The following is a 22,227-nucleotide window of genomic DNA, read 5'->3' as shown; positions in this document are numbered from 1 at the left end:
GGCGCTGTGTCTGTGGGCTGTAAGACTCTCCCAGCCAACGATGCCGGGTCAATCTCGGAACCAGTGTTCGAAACCAGGCGAACGTCGTGAAGCGAACGATCACTGCACTGGGTTTGCTCGGCTTCGGCAGTTGCCGCTTCTGCGATGGATTTTCTAGAACTCTTAGAAAGCGTCAACATGATGAAGTTCTAAGAAAAAAAATGCGCAAACGAAAGATTAAAATGTAATGTGAAGTAAATGACGAAAATAAGCTACGGTGAAGAGAAGGATACTACAAATAAAGTGAAATAAGGTGATACTACAACGCATTAATGATAGTACTACGCTAAGGCGACAATGAACTAGAACTAAGACGATTTTAAAACTACGATGAAGACAAAATAATGGTTCTAAATTACAGCGAAGAAGGACCAAATGATAACGACGGGAGAGATGGACTGTATGATACGAAGATGAGGAAAACTGTAACTACCAAATGATAACACCAAGTGAAGCGACAACTGTAATGTTCCAAGATAGACTAAATCACAAAAACAGTAAAGACGTCAAAAGGAAAAAAATGTGACATAGAAAAGTAAAAAATACAATATTTAAAAACAGAATGGTCTGTCCAGCCAGTCGCCAACAATATGTATAGTATAAAAGTATTAATATATAATTATATTTCTGGTACCTGTAACACAAGTCCTTTAGGTACTTAGCACGGGGCCAGACTGACGTGGTGTGAAGCGTCCATAGATATTATTATTATTATTATCCATTAAGATGTAACGGTCGCACTCAGATACATTTAATGATCACTTAGGTAGGTAGTATTTTAATAAAGATTTAAATAAAATATCAAATATATGTACTTTATATCAAAACATTCACAAAGTAACTCCTTAATTAATCATTTAATAATTATCGCCTTCTAGTGTAGCCGTAAGGATAATATTGACGTCACTATTTCTATATACATACTTTGTCTGTCCCTCTGTAAATATTAGTATAAAACTGATGGTTTTTTAATGAAAAGGTAATGTAAATAGATATTCCTTTTTCCTTTTTAATTAATATAATGTCTAATAAGGAGTCGTTTCATCATTCGATCGTCAGTCATGAATCATGATTTCAACTTTCAAGGAAATTAGTCATTGATCTATATCTTGACTTCTATTAATAAAAATATGCGTAATTTTTATTTATTGAATACAATATAAGTTTCTTTGTTGTAGTGGAATTAAAAATAGATCTTATTGTATGATACTTTCCTCCGCAGCTAACAATAGTAGACAACAATCAAGATTTGTTGATAAAATGACGTTACAATGTTTTACTGTTAGATGGCTAGATAGACTTAAAAACAATAGCTAGATTTTTAATAGACTAGCGGCTAGCGAAGCTAAAAGTAGCCTAGTGGATAGAAACTGAGCTACTAACTCTACTTTTGTTTTATTTCAAAGTCTAGCTCTTTTTAACAAGGACGAAACAGCCTCTAACTTAAATCTGAAACTGGCTCAGATTCACATAAAAACTGATGGGAATATCCTTTCGTTTCAGTATTCATTTAAGTAAAGTTAGGTTAGGTTAGGTTATATTAATTAAAATATTCTTTCGTTTCAGTATTCATTTAAGTAAAGTTAGGTTTTAAGTAGGTTAAATTAAATAGTAGCTAATTTAATACAGCAATAATAATTTAAATTACATAGTCGTGTCAGTTCCACGTGGTCTAATATCAATGAGTTTCTAAAATACTAGAGTAGCAATGTCTTACAAAAGATTCTCAGAAATGCGTAACCACTTTTTTGTTCAAAAGACAATGTCAAGTCATTTATTCGTTATGTCATTATGTATGTGAGATATGCCTGCAGGCATCTTCGAAGTGGCAACGCGTTGCTACCGTAAACTTCCAATCTAGTTACGTTAGTAACATAGAATATCATTGTCTAATATTCACTCTAGTGAAGTCTAGTTAATGGTATTGAAAAGGTACCCGTGCTTCTACTTTCTGAAGTAGAAGTATAGCTATTAGCTGCTAACTTCACAACAGTAGTAGTATGTAATATACGTTTTACTTTGGTTTCCGTTTCCGCCGTGTCACTGTATTGTCTTAAATTCAACGTTGCCCCGTCTTTCATTTCCTCTCAGCGCATATTCATCTGCGTGACAGTACTGTCACGTTGTCACTCCGCTTCATATCCGATACACGTGCCAACAATGTTCCCGTCACGCTTTGTTTTCGGTTGAGTTAACTGGGGTGGAATAGTATGGAAATTGTACCTGCCAAAATATTGAAATTCTGTCTGTTCGCGTATGAAAAGCAGTAGGTACGTGATGTTTAAATTGAGCAATCTCACATAAGCTGTGTTCACGTCAACTTAAGTAAACCATCACAATATGGCAATTAGAACTTAGAAGTAATGTTTTCCTGGCAATAAGCCAGATATAACATCGTAGTGGCTACGGTGATTAAATTATTGTAGTATGGCGTCGGCTTAGCACAACCCTCAACATCCGAGTTCATGTTTTTTGTTTTGTTTCTTTTCTTGCCTAGAATCCGCCAATTTCGTAGCGGATACATATACATGACATGGCGGTAATGTCTATTTCACGGGAATAAACCATAATGAATAATGACGTAGCGGCTACAGTGGCTACGATACTTGTAGCATGCTACGCCGGCTACGATGCTTGTAGCATGCTACGTCGGCTACGATGCTTGTAGCATGTTACGTCGGCTACGATGCTTGTAGCCGACGTAACATGCTACAAGCATCGTAAGCCAACGTAGCATACGTTGGCTTAGCACAACTCTCTTTTATTTAAAATCTGTTTTGTCTAAACAATATTGCCTATCGTGAGTTTCTAGTACAAATCTAAGGCCTTTGGCCTTTTTTATTTTCTTAATTTTACGATAGCTAGCGATGGAAATAATACAGTTTCAGTTCGGTGCTTATTGTAATACGAAACGTGATAGAAATCTTTTTTTAGATCCCTTTCATAATTAGTGATATAATACGGGGTTGAAATTAATCGAGTAAGGTTATGATCATTAATACCTGAGGAATCTACGCACGCGATTGTCGTATTACAAAATGAAGTAAGCACAGAAATAGAGACGAATAACCCTAGTTATTAAAGAAATATTACAACATAATATGGAGTAAATAAAAATGGGTTCTGTTAAGGGCTGGACCCTTACTGATAGTTTACTGATCACAGGACCGTGACATTTTGACATCGCATCGCAGCGGCAAAATGCATTGCGATACGAATGCGCGGTTTTGTGTAAGGGCCAAAAAGTGTGTCAGTACAGAATGCAGATGGCACGCCGTCAAATTACATTCGATAGTTTCAGCAGCAAAGTTCGATATCAAAATGTATGGCACGCCGTCAAATTACATTCGATAGTTTCAGCAGCAAAGTTCGATATCAAAATGTATGGGATATGTCATAACTCAAGTCATAACGAATCGCAGGTTGACTAGTCCCATACAACAATTATTGGTATTGGCTTACTATGTGGTGTTAATTATGAGTTATGTACTATCAGAGACGTCGATTCCTAGACAGATTATGGACCTACGTAGTTTGGTCGCGTTACGTCAAACCCAGCCGACAGATCACAATAATAATTAACATTGAATTGACATGATCCGACCAATTAGCTATGTCCACACTATGCAATTTCATCTTCAATTTTCGTTTATTCAACTTTCGTTTGGCATATTCAATAATTGAATGCGTCAAAATACACCCGCGTTGGAAAGAAAAGTGTCATAGCGTCGCGAGCATGCCTCACGTGCGATGTTGACTGCGCTATGCGCATGCCCTTGATGAAAAAAAAGGCCTAGTGTGGACAAAGCTAAAGACGTTGGTCTGTCAACTGCCTAGGAATACATTTCCGCGATGGTAAATTGTACATATTGTAATATTTTTGTCACGACGACGTACACTTCATCCATCACTGGGAATGTCCATTACCCGGTCACAATCACGTGTGATGTACAATATTTATTACCCAATTGCGGCTAGAAGTAATGTTATTGGCAGTCTATAAATGTTTTTTCACCGTCAGACTAGCACCAGTGGACCTAAGGCTATTGATGCGTTAAAAATTCACGTCTTAATTTATTTTACTGCTCTGAACGCGGCGACCCAAATAGAACATCACCTAAATAAGTTCTGTCTGTCAACTGTCAAGCGTATGTCTTTGCTTAGTAAACACTAAATCACCTTGCCCGTCCTAATTATTACCATAGGAAGAAAAAGCTCTCGAAAATGAATGATCTTGTCCTATGTGAAAACTGCGCTGCCCTCATTTTAGTCATCAATCTCAAAATGTATCTTTACGTATCTTTGTCGAAATTGGGAGAAAGCCATTTGTATCAAAATGCTAAAAATGCCTACCAAAACGAATCCAACTCACTCTTCCAACTCTTTCGTCTTTGAAAACGATGCAGCGACATGGGCACTTTACAAATATAGATTTGGCCTTACTCGTCAACGAAATAACTCATAGAATAAGCACTCCCACGTATTCGCGGAACTATCCCGAAATTCCTCAATGAAAAGCTTTGTTGAGTGTTTATTTACCGAGTGAAGCATTAGCGGAAATCAACACCTACCGTACATGCCCACTGCAGATGGCGGAATGTGTATGTTACCTGTCGGAAATCGCTGGAATACTTGTCTGAAGTGTAGTGCCCATAGTCAAGGTGTATACATTTGTTTCTCTGCCGAAATTAGAAATGAAAACGTCTCGGATTTAATAGAAGGTATAGCAAATCCCATACATACTTCGATAATGAAATTTTATTTAAGTACGTTTAAAGCTACGAATAATAAATAGTTTTTATTATTCGGCCCTGGGTCTTACACGACATACTGTCGCAAAAATTTGGCATAAGACAGAAATATTTATAATTTCGCGATTCTAGTTTCTAGTGCATAACAAGTTTTGTTATAAAACTTATATAGTCGTATAGGTACGGCGTAGTTTAAATCATTAACCAGTATTTAAATATTTAATTTTCTTTGTTGTGTTAAGATTTTTTCAAGAAACGTTTAGGAATGTTAAAGTTTATTCACATTGCTTTGTAAAGTAAATATTATTTGTACTCGATAAATGTAACCGGAATATTTTATGAATATTATAATTTTAAGCTATTAATTCTTACTTCCGACAAATTGTTTTATTTTTTTACTATTTCAAGAGGCCAATAGTAATTACTTATTTTGTTTAAATATATTTAAATGGCGTTCATTAATTATTTCAAATATTATTATAATGGCGTGTGATAAATGCGCTTTTGTTTGGATTTATCTACAAAACTTTAATCTTTATTCTCTACATACACTCGTACTAATACATAATATTATATATTTACTCAGCGTATTCAAAGTCCAGTGTCTATGTCTGGCATTTAACTTCTCCGATATGTCAGACAGCGACAAGCAAACATTCGCTTGATAAATATTTTTATTAGTAAAACTGATTGTAATCATTTTTAAACCAATTTATTTCACTCTATTATTTTTCGCGAAGAATGCCAATCGGTCAACAATACGAAATGCCAATAAAGTCGATAAGTAAGGGAATTAATATAAATTTCGCGTTAGTGAACTTCAGGGGAAGGTCGAGTGTGCAAACTTTGTGCCCGCTACCAGTGTCGTAGAGTGGGGGTCATAGAATAAATAAACGCGTAGAGGTATAATGTATTATAACTTACAAATACATACCTACGCGATTACTATGAAATTGGGGTGATATTAATTTTATAAGAGGGAATGCTATGCACTTATCACTCAAAATGATACTAGATGTATTTTATGCTCTCAGCAGTTGGCTGTCAAAATCGTCATTAGCTACATGCAAAATGACGTTTACAGCACGGCGTTAGTGGGGATGTATAGCTGTTTCAATACATTCAGAGGCAGCACTTTCATGTAGCACGTAGCTTTATGGTCGCCCATTTCTAAGCATTGTTTACATTTTTATTTTATTTTATTTTTATTTTTTTTATTTTATTTTATTAAGATAACTACAACCTTAAAACTAACTATTTAAATAAACAGTGTATAGTTAACTAGATGGTCAATTAAAGTTACCTACTTAAATACAGCTTAAATACTAAACTAAAGCTTAAACCGACTTAATTAGAATATCTAAGTATAAGCACACATCATTTTAAAATATCTAATTACTATTACATAAATTTAACTAATACAATGTACTTAAACAAAGAAATAATATAAGAGAGGGTAGAGAAGAAAAACAAAAACTTAGATTGCCTCACTACCATTTCATGGAATGTTGCGTTGAGGTAAGATATGGTTTAGTCACACTACAATACATACTTATTATGTTATAGATAATAATATAGAAACTATTACAACAAAAAATAACCTTGACTCAATTTGCACTAATTATCATTACTTATATAACTTTCTAGCAGCAATACATAGGTATATCACATGCAAAGTCATAAACTAATACTTAAAATAAATTAAGATGAAATTAATGAGCGCTCTCACCAGATAAAATACTTTTTATTTTGTTCATAAAAGATTTTTTATTTCCAACAAAAATGTCAACTTCAGAAAAGTATTTATTGTAACTTTTTGCAACTCTTGTAAGTACAGCATTTTGGCCATAAGATGTACGATGCGAATTTTAGATCAAAATATTTAGAAACGGAGATTATGGGAATAATCGTATATATTTTAAAGAAATGGAATGAGTAGAACTATTTCTTACCTAACCTTTATCGGTGTTTATGTATATCTACTCTCTCTAAGGTCTCGACAAGTTGGTCGACCGGTCGAGCGATCGATCCGCCCCGGCTAGGGCGGGGGCGGCGAGGGTGGTTTTATCGCCGGCGTCTCGAGAGAACTTGTCATTGACACAATTTATGCCCTGCATACTGAGGATTAAGCAAATCGTAAAAATATAATTAAATTACTAGCTTTCATTTGTTTGTATAAATAATAAATGTTATTATATAAATGTTAGTATGGACTATGGAAGTAAAATGGTGTTACTTGCTTGGTTCAAAAACAAGACGCGTTTAATGCTAACTGCCTTTTTATCTCAAATCTTTACAATGCGTAGTTTAAAAAACACGCCAAAATGTTTTAAACTATTTACTTTATGATGAATGGCGTTAAAGTTAAACGCAATAAACGTTTTATTATAATTTATTTATGTTATTACTCATATAATTTATTTTCCCTAATAAACTGCGAGTAACACCGCGACGTGCAGCTAGTATAATATTATAAATGTTTATTGTACAAAGGCAACATACGAGGGGAGGTCCAAAAGTTCGCGGAATGGAGGGGATGGAGTGGGGATAGGGTAGCTCGCTTAGTGTCATACTAATTGAGCACTCATAATTAGTATATATATAAAATCTCAACCCTATAGCGCCATTCGTTTACGAGTACTCGCCTGCTAAACAAGTCAATCCGGAAGCAAACTGCAACTATGGAGAAAATTGAACATCGCGCTGTGATAAAATTCCTTACCAAGCAAGGAAAAAACGTTCAAACCATTTTAAATGAAATGGAAGCCGTTTATGGAGATCAGTGCCCTGGTAAAACAATGGTTTATAAGTGGCATGGACTTTTCAAACATGGTCGAGATTCAATTGAAGACGACTCTCGCTCTGGGCGGCCAGTTGAGGCCACCACATCAGACATCGTCGAAAAAGTCGAAAAACTTGTACTGGAAGACACACGTTTAAAGAAAAAACAATTATCTGCATTTGTTGGAGTATCAGATACAACCATTTTGCGGATCCTGCACGACCACTTGGGCATGACTAAAGTCAGTGCAAGATGGGTGCCGAGAATGCTCACACCGCTTCAAAAACAGCAGCGCATCGACGCGTCTAAGCACTTTTTGGAGGTGTGTGGAGACAACCCTGTGCAGATTTTGGAGCGGATTGTTACTGGAGATGAAACATGAGTTCATCACTTTGAACCTGAATCAAAACAGGAGTCCATGCAATGGCACAAAAAGGGTTCACCACCTCCCAAGAAATTCAAAGTGTCAGAATCGGCTGGAAAGTTGATGGCCACTGTTTTTTGGGATTATGAGGGAATATTACTGATTGATTATAAAGAAAAAGGTACCACTATAACCGGAGAATACTACGCATTAATATTGGAAAAGTTAAAGGAGGCAATTAAAGAAAAACGTCGTGGAAAATTGGCCAAGGGTGTGTTGCTTTTGCAAGACAACGCGCCGGTTCACAAGAGCCGAGTTGCCATGGCTGCTCTTCACACGCATGGATTCAAACCACTTGTTCACCCACCCTACAGTCCAGACCTGGCCCCTAGCAATTTTTATTTGTTTCCAAATTTGAAAAAAGAGCTAAGGGGAAGGAAATTTTCCGACGATAACGAAGTGAAGGAAGCAATTTCGGCGCATTTTGAGGCCAAAGACAAAAAATATTTTTTCGATGGTTTAGAAAAATTAATCCATAGATCAAATAAATGTATTACTCTTAAGGGTGATTATATTGATAAGGAAAAATAAATTTATTGTTATATTTTATTAACAACCCTTTCATTCCGCGAACTTTTGGACCTCCCCTCGTAGTTTTGAAGTCGTATTCTCCTCGGGCGGTCTCTGACAGCTTTGCTTAGGTACACTATAGTTATAGAGGGACGTTGTATTCAGTTCATGGACACAGTATGGAGTTCAATTCGCGGGGCGAAAAATCGAGCCGAGTATCCAAAATTGGACTACAAAGTTTCAGAGCGAAAGAAGTAAGAAACACATCTGGAAAAAGAAAAGTTTCACCTGACTGGTTTGAATGTCAAGAAATAAGGCCTACAAACCTAGGCCTGGAAATATTTCCAGAAATGTTACTATTACACTGAACCCAGGTAACGCTATCTAACTTAGGTGATTCCAGGCGTAAAGGACAAAGGTAAACTTTACGCCCATTTGTATTGTGGTTATGGCGTTTGTAAATTCGTAATTTGAACTCAAGTCTTAAGTTCCAAAAGATATTTCAGAGAAGCAAGAAAATGATGATGAGTGATGACAGGAATTATCTTTTGCCGCAGTCACGAGATCTTATCTATTAATTATCTCATGAAATTTATAAAATGAGATATGCAGCACGTCACAGCTATAATATAAAGAATTTAACGTTCAAACAGACGCAGTTTTAATGTAGACGTAACTAATTAATTTCTAATGTTAGACCGCTTTCACTAGTGAAATGCAATGTCTGTAGTAGATAAGTGTAGTTATTCTTACATAGAATTTGTAAAATTTGGAACGCGATCAGTCTTAAACTAGAAATAAAAATAATGATAGTAAGTAAATGCGTCCAGAGGATGATAATATTGTGACTGAAATAATAATAATCAAGGTTAAGAAACTACGACGTTAGAAAAGATTAATATTTTGAGTAACATAATAAATTACAAAGATTTATCATGTCTTATATTATAAGACATTATGGACACATCTAATATATAAAAATAAGTCGGGTTCCCTTCCTGCCCCCGTAGACAAGTGGCAAAACGCTAACGCTAACGCTACAAAATGTATGGATTTGACATTAGTAGTCGCTAGCGAAGCGATGACTTATGTCAAATCGCATACATTTTGTAGCGCTAGCTTGCGTTAGAGCTTTGCCACTTGTCTACAGGCCCAAACGCTATAAGTCCGTTCCGCACGAACCGATTTCCACGGTTTTGCATTCGTTGGGTCTCGGGCTCCGTAAGGTCTATAAAAAAAATATCAGAAAAAACTTCAAGAGAAAAGAAGGAAAACAGGGAAAATCGTTTTATGACAAAACAACTTTGCCGGGACAGCTAGTGTCTTATAGAAATTGGAGCTAGTTCATATTATATGACCTAGCTCCAATTTCTAATCTGAAAAATTCGGTTTTAATCGGTGTATGAAATGGATGTCGAGAAAAAAAATATTTTTTTCTTGAATTTCCTGAATATGCGCATTATATCTGGCGTATTTGGTCTAGTAGCCAAACATCCAACACTTTTTTACTGAAACTCTAATCCTGCTGGCTCTGGCTACATTAGAAATGCGAAATAGAAACGCAGCTTTTGCGGACAAGTTGACAGATTTCAACACTTTGTGTAGGTACTTCGTCGTAAGAATAAACCTTTCTATGGTGGCCAATGGCCATGCTAAGCATGCTCCTCGACAATCCGGAATCTGTCTGGTTGCCTGTTCACTGTTGTACCGATTCTTGCCTGAAATACACTTGCGTATTGCGCATCTCCGTGCGTCGCCCTTAGTCCACTCCGTACCGTCGCGCAGCGCGCACGTTCGCTATCGATTGTGTGTGTTTACTGTTCGGTGCACTGTATAATATACAAGAACACTGTATAATATACAATACTGTATAACCTTCAATGTACCTACGTATAAGTTGTAAGTTTGGTAATTGAGAAAGGCAGTATATCGGTTGTTTTGGTAGGGAAGAATTTTTGATCATTAGCTGTTTCGGTGGTACAAGAATTTACCGAATTCACGTAGTATTTTCTTATAATTGTTTAACATAATGCTGCATTATTAAAGATAGCAATAAAACTAAACAAAGTGTTGTAGCCTTGCTATTTCTAATTTTGTTTATTTTTATTTCATTTTCTATAATAAAAACAAACTTAATTTTCTAATTAATTCAGTTTGTTTTTAGGGTTCCGTACCCAAAGGCTAAAAATGGGACCCTATTACTAAGACTTCGATGTCTGTCCGTGTGTCTGTCTCCAGGTTGTATCTCAAGAACCGCTAAAGCTAGACTTCTGTCACAGATTGTGTATTTCTGTTGCGCTGTAACAACAAATACTAAAAACAAAATAAAATTCATTTTTAAAGGGGGCTCCCACACAACAAACCTGATTTTTTGGCCTTTTTTGCTCGATATCAATAATGGCAACAGCTAGGCACTTGAAATGTTCACAAAATACTCAATTGTACTTATGCTCTTATAATTAATAAGAAAAATAAAATAAATAATACATCCCATACAAAAATGAAAAACAATTTTAGCATATTTTTGCTCTTTAATGGTACGAAACCCTTCGTGCGCGAGTCAAACTCGCACTTGGCTTTTATTATTTTGCGCCATAGTTTCTTAAATGTAATAAGCTTTTAAAAATAATAGTCTATTGTTATCAAATTTTCCCTAGATTGTTATTTATTTGGTACCTCCATAAGTGGCACAATGATATTTATTCTCCAAAGTCCAAACCAACAGAAGGACAGGGCTGTGTTTTCTATATTTAGAAGGGTCTAGTCCTAATCCTGTCGAAAAACGCAAATGATTTTCGTTCTATAGTACCTACCTTACATTCATTTACACGACACAAAATTTAGAAATACGGAGACACTTACATAAAACATTTTGACTCAACACAAAACTTAACAACAGAAAAAGTACAGTAAAACCAATTTGCTAATGGTTCTCGGTGATCTTTCGTCTAAAATTCTAAATGAGAGATGATGTACGAAAAATGTCATTTTACGAACATATTTTACACTGTTTGGATTATTTTATGTTTGGCCCCAAGATTTTTACCTTACCTTCTATTTGTAATTATAATAAAAACGTTATTGAAGTTAAATTAAAGACAATAATTACATCTAGCCATAACTATTTAATAATATTTAATACTGTGGTTGGACTGGAGGAAACGACGAAATTTTTTCCCATAATGGGAAGAAGACTTAGAAAAATTTTGCGTCAAAATTTGGACCATATTAGTTGTAACTTATAAGGCCCTCGTAGTGATGTTCCCACGCGAAACAATACCCCATGGTATTGTTGTTACATAGTGATGTTTGTGACCGTGTCTAATTAAGTTTCGTCCTTAGTATAGTGTCACTGATGATTAATTGCTTGATGGAAATCTTTACAAACACCTGACACTTGGAACTGACACTTATCTTATGTCCACAATATTTAGGTACAGTCTACGAATAATAAAAACTAAGGAAAAGTAACTCCATCAAAAAAAATGTTCTACAATACTTGTCAAAAAAGTGTAACTGTTATGCCCTATACATTTCAATTTTCAATACATTTGCAATTTTATTGAGGTGGCCTTGAGCGGTATCAGGCTGACGTTACATGACAGTTCGAAATGAACCAAATTTAAAACGGTAATAGTATGGGAGTTTCGTTTCCTTAGTTTTACTATTTGTATAGTCATTGATATACAAAATAGTCGATAATTTTTGAAAAAAATAAATGCATTTTGGTGGTTTTGTAGCAAAAAATCTTTTTGATCAAGCTGACCGTCATTAAAGTATATAAGTACATTTATTAGCCCTAAAAATATATAATATTTGTCTATGGCCCAATTTTTGAGTTTTTGGGAGGAGTTTCTACTTTATAGTATGTATTGTTTTTAGATAGGCTAACGTGAAAAAACTAACCAATGAACAACTCTGTTGAATAGACTTACTCCTGTGGAAAAACCAAAGAAACCGTTTAAAAGAGTATTAAAATTGTGTATTTAAAATTTTACTGAAACAAATTTTAACCAAAATAATAAACGAAGAAAGATTTTCATAGATAAATTACAAAAATGTGAAATATTATGATTTTATATTCAGTAATTAAACGATATGAAAGATCAGCTCTTAATCTCGTTACATACATAATCCCTATTACGTAAATTATGAATCTGAAAGTTAATTTTAGTTCGTACCGACTTTAATTAAAAAGTGTGCCGCATGAATGAGGTCGGACTATTTTAGATCAGCGACATGAGATTTATGGCGATATCGAAATATCATCACAACACTAGCTCTTGGCTCGGACTCATTGTAGGCATTGTCGAGATTTAGAAAAAGAGTTGTCTTTTTCTAAATCTCGAAATTCATCTCATAATAATTAGTTTTTCTAATAAGGCCCAAAGATTACATTGAGCCTTCTAGAATGAAGCAAAATCCACAGACATAATATTTTCAGAGAAAAATATATATTAATTAAAAGAATTTATTTAAATTTATTTTCTTTAAAACTTGGCTTTTTAAAAAGAGTGGTGCGTAGATCGCGTAATATTTTAATGAAAAAAATGCAGTTTTTGGGCTTTGTCGAGCATTTAATAAACATTATCGCGACAATATCACTTTGTGCACAGTGCAACACGATTTACATATTTTGCTAACACCATAAACTTCTGACTATCACAACGACTTGAAATTTTAAAGTTGCAGGTTCGCACACGTTCGGCTTCATAATAATATGCGACTTCAGTCATGATTAGTATGAAAAATAATATAGACTTGTTGTGGCTTTACCCTTATTCGAAACAATTTATTTTTCGTTTGACCCTGAATTCTCTTTTATACCTACCCTTGTTGTTTTAAACACTCAGTAGTGAATCAATGTGCAGATCATAAACTAACTCCTCCTGCGGCATTACTTTTCAACACCTCTCGTGAACTGCGCGGCCTTTTTCGCTCAGATCGTAACTTCAATACGGGAATGGAGAGATCAGCCAAAAACATACACGCTAATGTATTTAAAGTGGTTCAGCCATCATTTATTTTTAATTTCGCTAATGCAAACTCCGCATGTTTATCTAAATGTTCAAACTGAGGTCGCTCAGTCCAGATGCTTTGGTGCTGGATAATATTGATTTCGTTGGAGTACTTTAAAGGCCAGGGTAGACGTCAATCGTTTATTAGCTGATTCAGTTTTTCTGTGTTCAACCCTTAGGTTTTTAATGGCCTCAAAAGTGAGGGTGGAACAGAACAATTTACAATTTGGGGAAGACCATTTTCATTGTTTTTGAAAGTAAATTCAAAGCCTACCCAGTTTGGGGAACTATCCCGTGAAGGAGAATACTTTCATTTATATTCTAAGATATGATTTTATAATTTATAAGCATTCCTTTTACACCAAATGGATTATCAAATATTTTTCAGCCATGGTCGTTCTTGGCTGAGAGGTATAATACTTATAGACTGCCAGGGGACGTACTTGGACGCCTGTTTGTTAAAAACAGGCTATAGACTTAATTTCCTTGGACCAGCTGTGGTGACACACGTATCAGACTCGTGTCCAATGCCGCTACTAATCGAGTTCAATGTCGGCACCGCGTTCGATTCCGGTGTTCGCTACTCCACGCCTGTTAACTGGAACATCGATTTTAGCTTACGATACATCGATATGTTCTCGTTAATTTGTAAGTTGTAATGGCATTTGATTCGGCCAGGGATTTAGATTGAAGCGGTAGATGTTAGAAGTAATTTAGAAACGTTTTGGTCTATGATTGTCCATGATCGTAATCGTTTGCTTTAGACCCAAATTCACTAACGACTGGTTAAAGTTAATGCTCGAATTAGTATCACGCTACATCTTTCGTGTTTCATGTGAATGACATAATATTTTAACAAGCGATTAACACCAACAGACGTTGGTGAAATTGGGCCTTAGTCGGGCAATCCTGGTTTCTCGTGGTCCGATATGGGGAGTATTTTTTGCAGTCGCCAGTCAACCCAAGCTTCGTAGTCTATTGCCTACTCTGTAACATCTACTGCATCAATTGTGTGAAGAAACTATAGATGCAGTACCTAGATGCTCTCTGGTAGTTAGATCGGGATATTTTAGTTAAATTGTAAGAAAAACACATGCTTAAACGTAAATTTTCCATAGGTTGGTCTGTTATTTTAAAATCGTATTTACAAGCAGATAGCCTGATTAAAGGTGATTCAGAACGATTATTCACTCGGAATTTCCTTAATTGCTACGTAAGAACAGATGTCAGCTGCAGCGGGCTTATTCGGACCACCTTCTGAGAATCAAAATTTCCATTTAATTAGTGACATGTAGGGGGAGGTCCCCCAGTGGCGGACACTTAAGGTTTTTTGGAAATAGTTCACTATAGAAAATAAAAAAATAACTTTTATTCATGAGATCTCAAGAGTAACAGAGTATACAATCAATAGAAACTAACAAAACAACAATTTTTGCTTAAACATAATTAGGAACTTAAATTGAACTTTGGTGAAAAATAAATCAGTTTCTGAAACCTAGTACCGGAAGCATATCAAGTCAAACCCGTAGCGCCGGACATAATCAGCGAATCAAACACCTATCGCAGCATAGCTAGCACAAGCACGTAGACAAACGAAAGAAACTAAATTTTGACAGTTTTACCGGAAAAACATTGGAGTAAAAGTTTCTTTCGTATCTCGATATCTTTTGCTTTTGAAAATCTATATGTCAAGCATGACGATCCGCTTTTGACATTTAGTTTCTTGATTCTGTTTTTATTTTTATTATGGCACTTGGCTATAAAACCATGGCCAGTGTCGAGTAAATGGCGGCAAATTCAAAAAATCGATGTATAGCAACCCTGTCTATAGCCGGAATTATAGTTTTGATCTACAAACTACGAATAATAAAGTTCCTTAGTTTTTATTATTCGTATTTCGTAGATCAAAACTATAATTCCGGCTATAGACAAGGTTGCTACACGTCGATTTTTTTGAATTTGCCGCCATTTACTCGACACTGGCCATGGTTTTATAGCCGAGGTGCCATAATTAAAAAAAAAGAACCAAGAAACTAAATGTCAAAAAAAAAATTGCCGTTGCTTTAATGGTTGCTATGGAAAGAGTTTCTTGTCTTTGTCCACTGAAACTCAAGTCGATGGGTGGTGCCATGCTCGGGAATAAAATATGTAGACATGGGAAAGAAACTGCCATTACTTTCTTCCGAAGAATCGACTGGGAAACCCCGTGCTAGCTACGCAGATATCGCAACCTGCGCATTCAGGAATGTCTGCACAGTCTTCGTGAGCCCACCCATGACAGTTGGACCACTGTATCCAATCTTCGTCGTAGTCTTCTAAACTCATTTTTTGATAACACGTTATCGATCGCTTCTTGTAAGTTCTTTGGGTCTCACTGTCCTTTCTTTTTCACATTTTAGTTTCCAACAGTTTTTTCTGTGAAATAAAATAATTTTAGGTTAAAAATATCAATGAAAATAAAAATAAGCCCTAAGGAGCATGTTCGTGTCCGGTACTGGGGGAAATGCCTTTGTCCGATACTAGGGGACCAGAACGTCAAAAATTAATGCAATTCATACAAATACTACTATAAAAATTGATATTTTTTTTAGATTACATGGAATATGTTGTCATGTTTCGTGTATAAGAGAACGTAACATAGTAGTATATAAAAAACCAAGAGCTTAATAGTTACCTGAATCTTATGCGGTGCATCGTTTTCCCGCCAACACAAACAAAAACCCTCTCTAGCTTACGCTCAAGGGCCAGTGGCCTGCTGCCCTATGAGATCCGGCGTTGAAACCATCCCCCGCTCCCCTCTCAAACATCTTTCAAACCACCGCGTTTTGAATTATCAAAATATTACTAGTGTCCGACGCTAGGTGCCGTCCGGCGTTAAGGGACTTCCCCCTAATGAGGTCTTAACGTTGGACCATAATGCCTTGATTACATCTACCGAGTGGCGAGACGATTCCCCTTGGCCGAGCACATTCATAATAAACATACCGAGTGCTCGGCCGAGGGCGCTGTCTCGTCAAGTCGCCACTCTACTCGGTACGAGTAGGTGTAATTAGGCCCTAAGCGATTATGCTTATTGCCCAAAGGCCAGCCTCTCGCGATAATTCTGAAAGGGATGAGAAGGTGTCAAAAAGGAACATAGACAAGTTTTTTACGCGCTATTCTTTCCTGGACCTTTCATTTGTTAAACCAGAAAGGTAGACAGTGTTTTCCAACATAGTATTAGCTCAGCAAAACAGACTATGTGTATGTACTATTTCGAGTCACCTTTTATCATCTATGGCATAATGAAAATAAGAAGCATTTAAATAACGATCAGTCTGTCTAGTCTCTTTCTAATCTACCATCGTAAAATAGCTTTCGTATCGTATAGTATCAATATCAAGGTGGCGAGCTTGTGGCTTCTGGCTACCGGCCAATTCTGAGCCATTCAGATAAACTCCAACGAAAATAACCGAGAGGCAAGAATACTTTGCTATTTCAATACCATTTATGCTTACGAGGTTAAAGTTTTGTCTTTGGTGGTTTGTTTTCTTTTGGATTAGTTTTCAATAGTTAGTTTTGATACGAATACTATGATGATATAAAAATATTTGGTTGACCCTAGGTAAGTTGGTCTGTTTAAAAGGAAATAGCGAAAGATATATTGTTGCATAGATTTGTTACTCCAAACCCGCACCCCGTTTTGATAGATTTGCCGATTTTTCGACTCGTATGGGCTTGAAATATAGCTTGAGGGCATTTTCGATAAAGCTTCTATATTGTCATTACACTATTTCGCTGCATAACAGAGACATATCAAAGAATTATTGTTTATATAACATTCAAAAACTAGTCCTTATTGCATGGCTTCTGGCTTCTAAGGTCAACGTTTAATGTCAAGCTTTAATGTACCAATTATTGTGCCGGTGAAATGTGCCCGACGCCGGCCAAACGCACTTGCACGGCCTCCCACCGATGTGGATTATGAATTATGATGTACTTCCGTGGCTACTTGGCTCGGTAATGAGAGTAATTTTCGATATTTCCTTTGCCGCTAGGAGGCAGATGCCTACTTACAAAGGGCCGCCTGTAGGCTTAGCATGGTCACCATAGAAGCGGTTTCTTTCTTTGGAAGAATAAATAAATAGGAAAATTTTTATAACTTAAATCTACCAGTATGTCGATTCTTTCCCGTTTCTTATGTTGTTGTGCTAAGTCTGGTAGACTCGTGTTTTTGAGCACTGATAATAAAATTTTCCGACACTTTCCTACCTGCCACCAGGGGGAGCTATGTAGCCGTAGGGTCTTTCGTGTCAATTGTTATGTCAACCACCTCACGAACGCTGTCACGAACTCACGAACTCTAAAACCCTCATTGACATAAATATAATATACATTCAAAATGGCGATCGTACTAAGATAAAATATTAATGTATTGTAACGGTGTCTTCGATAATGAACCGTTAATTGCAGTAATTATAGCCATTTAATATATCATTAGGGAAATAGAAACGTAGATTTATTTGATAGTTATAAATACATGTTTTTAAGTACAGTTAACTTCTTTTAATTTAATTTAATTTTAACAATCATTTATTAATCTTTTATATATATATATTTTTTTAATTTTTACAGTTCGATAAAGAAAGTTTATAGTCGCTTAATGCTCCATTTTGTCCAGCTTCTGAGAGTTTTTGACAGGAGTTTATGTATTCAACAGCGTTGTTAATTAACTTTTTAGACGTCAGCCAACCAAAAGCTCTATAATAATAAACTTCAATAATAAAATCTTAAAAAAGGTCATAAGTCAGCGCTTCGTGTGAGTCTCCTAGCAGCTCCTAGCAAAGAAAGATTTAGGTCCAATTTCATCAACGACTGTTCAAGTTAATGCTCGAATTAGTATCACGTTTTCTCTTTCATTTTTCATATGAATGATAGAAAAGACAAAGACAAGCTGTTAACACTAACAGACGTTGGTGAAATTGGGCCTAAAAATCCTTATTACGAACAAAATTCAACTAAGTAAGAATGGTTGTTGGTATTTCACGTAAAGCCTTGTAGTAGTTTTTGTAAAGGGTAATGTAGCGTTCGCGTGCGACTTGGGGTAAATTATTTCTAATGCCGCATCGCCACAAAAATCACAACATTATTGTAGATTTGGGATTATCCGATGGTGTTTTGATATAGCGTACAATGTTTGTATACAAATGTCTAATAAATTGGTTTCCAAACTTTCGAGTTGAAGGTCTAAGTTATCGTGAAATCTAAGACTTTGATCGACGTTTCTAGATTTGTTTAACAAAGAATCAAATTACGTCCTATGCACATAGACATAGGACGTGAAAAGGAAGGACCAAGGCCAAGATACTAGAAATAGAAATAGTCTGTCATCCCCTACCTATTTATTTTAAAGCGTTTTATATGTTTTTATTTATGTTTACATCATATAGTAGAGGCATAGCAGTTTACAATAGAGTTGGCTGACGCTCAGCGTAGCGTGTCAGGGTTGCCATTGATGTAATTTTTCCCCTTCAAATACTTGCATAATATAGAGAAAATCTTCTAAAGTTACCAACCCTATCGGACTGTCCTCATGCACGCAGACTATTCTGGGTCAAGCGAAGGCGTCTATCAAAGGATAATTACGTACTTTTTGCTCCGTTTATACACTCATTACACTCGGATGGAGTCAGTCGCGTGTAAATCTAGCTTTAGAGGGTCGGTGCACATTGCAAGTAGAGTAAGCGATGCGATGCAATGTTTAAACGTGCCAGTTAAAAACTGAACTATATTTAATACACATTGAATTGACAGAATTGTCGCCTGCGGTATTAATAATGTCTAGTAATGTCTAGTAATGTCTAGCCATTTCCAATATTCAACTTATCTTTCGATCTATCTATCGTAAGTAACACAATATACCTAGTATAAAATCTGTAATAACTATTAGGTACCTACTCATTTCATAAAATAAATTATTCCGTTAAATGCACATTTGCTCATAATTTTTATTTATTAGTATCGAAATCTACATTTATATGGAGGTAGGCACCTTAGTTTCTTCGTTCTTTCTACGACGTTCAAAAAGAGTATTTATGATACCTATTTTGAATAAAAAGATATTTTATTTTAATTTTATATGAATACTAATATTATAGTTTGTTATATTATATGTATATGTAAATATTATATTATATAACTCTGTAAATAATATCACGGCATTTTGTAAACAATGAGTATGTTACACGGCTACAACACTTACCTACAGCTACATAACAATTAACAGACATATTTTATGCTGTGATACATGAGTAATTACTAATTAGGTATATAAATATATAAATTTTAAAAACATAAATCGCGTATTTTTTGTTATGGTACAATATAAAGAGTAAATGAACTCAGTTTAACGCAAATGAAGGATTTTATATAGTGCACCGATTTTAATTGATATTATTTTACAGTCAAAACAAGTAGGTAAAAAATATTTACTTTGCCCTAATATCCAGACTTGAAAAAAAAACGTCAGTGAAAGTGTCAAACGTTCTACATGTGTGCGTTAGTGTGGACATAGTGTGTACTAGTGTGAAAATGGCGATGGACACTATGACGGTGGAACTGCCGGATCTCGGCAGCCACCAGCCCCCTGCTCAGGAGACGCCAGAGGACAAGTGAGTATGACCCACAGAGGATCAATCTAGGTTCAATTGTCCTTGCAAAAAGAGGCCGAAATGTTTGAGTTTTCAGCAAGTTTTGGTGGGAGTGTCGAAGCGATTTTGACCTACAAAAACTATCCATCCTTTAAGGATGGATGAAAAAAAATTTTTACTAGAAAATATGAAGGCAAGGCGTCGGATGTTATGAATATTTTTTCGCTTTTTACTTGCGAAAAAAAATCCTGTACAAAATTATTATTTCCATAATATTGTTAACCTACTAATACAACTAAAGTGACTTATCTATACTAATATTATAAATGCGAAAGTATCTCTGTCTGTCTGTCTGTCTGTCTGTCGGTCTGTCTGTCTGTCGGTCTGTCTGTCTGTCTGTCTGTCTGTCTGTCTGTCTGTCTGTCTGTCTCGCTTTCACGCCAAAACTACTGAACCGATTGTAATGAAATTTTGTATACAGATAGTCTAAAGCCTGAAAAAGGACATAGGCTACTTTTTTACTGGAAAAAAGGGTTGTAAGGGGGTGAAAATACGAAAATTTGTTCAAATTAAGTTAGTTCCAAAAATTCATACTAGATGGCGCCGTGCGTCTCTTACATCGCGCTAACGCTTGCCCAACATCTTTCTATAAGAGGTGGTATTATCATACATTTTAGTTTCGATTTTTTTCGATTGTTATTTCTATTAAAAGTTATTTAATAAGTCAGTACTTTGTATTATATACAGTGTATAACGTAACCTTAAACCTATCAATGATAAATAGTTTATGGGTAAGGTAAAAGGTTGTGTAATTGGGGGGCTAAATAAGCTTTTAAATTTGGCATAAAATATAAAGTGTAATTTTAAAAAATGAAATATTATGTGCACACTGCACAGCTGTTTTGATTTAAGGGGTACCAGGGTTTTTTTTTATAAAAGCTTTTGACACCAATTTTGTTGCTTGTAAATTATAAAAACAATATAAAAAAGCCAACAGCTAGTAAATTATAAAAACATTATAATATGTTTAGGGAATCCCAAGATTACTCACAAGTCACATATATCTAGCTAATTGAACTAACTCATTTTGGATTGTCATATTTTGTTAACATACAGCATTAAAAAAAACTTCAATTCGTTGTATGTTTTAAAGTAATATTATGATCTGTATAATATACACACATTAAGTATGGTGTAGACATTATAATATTATATTGTCATTCAACACCATAATATAGGTCATGACCTATATGCGGTGGAGAATATTTTCATATCACCATGAATGGTTTTATGTTGGAAGTCGGAGCATTCAAAGCTAAGCCAAAGTTTAATAAAAACCTAGTTTTCTTAGTCATCCTGTAATACCCTGTTTATTAACTATCTTTATCGTTTTCATTTAGACTCTTTATTAAACTTTAAGCTATGTTCAGTATTTTAATTATTCTTGCTAGCTTTTTCACTTAATGATAAAAAAAACTGATCGTAGATCTCTCTGAACAAAGAAATGTTTAAACAAATTTTTTTATTTTTGTTTTTCATGGTTTTTGAGTGATGACTTTTAATGCTAGATTTAAAGTTAGTTCAAATAAGTAGTTACTGGTTGCCTGAGGTTGTAATCGTAATGTTTCAAAACAATTAGGTTTTAACCTTCGATCTTTCTCGAAAACAATAGTAAATAGGGTAATTGTGATTTTGCGATAGTTTAAATACAAAAACCAGCGATTAGACACAATAAAAGCCAGCTAACAAAAACTTGAACAGATTAGAGCTAAAATAGAATTTATCATTATTCCCGTGGAAGAATAGTTAACGAAATCAAAGAGAAATAGTTCGAAATGGACAATAATCCTTTATCACGACGAAAAAAATTCTAATTACAAATAGTTCAAGTTCAAATACGACAACCAGCTTTTTTTTTCGTTGGGGGAATGCATTTACGCATCCCCGGGTCCTGGGGAGGACCACCGAGGTATGTGGGACTCCCCGGGGCGGACGGAAGACGCACCCGGGACTACCCATAACCCACTAAAACCCCAACGGTGTTCCTGCTCCTTAAGCTCCTACGGGAAACGCG

The 22,227-nt window shown here is 35.4% G+C and overlaps 1 protein-coding gene and 1 long non-coding RNA gene across 3 annotated transcripts in view; both read left to right on the top strand.

The window, feature by feature from the left end:
• LOC121726797 (protein GDAP2 homolog) overlaps nt 1–22,227 on the top strand; it is a 92,653-nt gene that overhangs the window by 58,415 nt on the left and 12,011 nt on the right. The window lies entirely within an intron of this gene.
• Nucleotides 551–18,444, top strand: LOC121726800. The gene is made up of 3 exons (XR_006035581.1): nt 551–561; nt 9,435–9,443; nt 18,355–18,444. It is a non-coding gene; the product is annotated as an uncharacterized LOC121726800 (long non-coding RNA).

This window comes from Aricia agestis, chromosome 5 (assembly GCF_905147365.1).
Source record: "Aricia agestis chromosome 5, ilAriAges1.1, whole genome shotgun sequence".
Lineage (NCBI taxonomy): Eukaryota > Metazoa > Arthropoda > Insecta > Lepidoptera > Lycaenidae > Aricia > Aricia agestis.
Note: the sequence above shows the minus strand (reverse complement) of the source record. Positions and strands in the feature narration are given on the sequence as shown.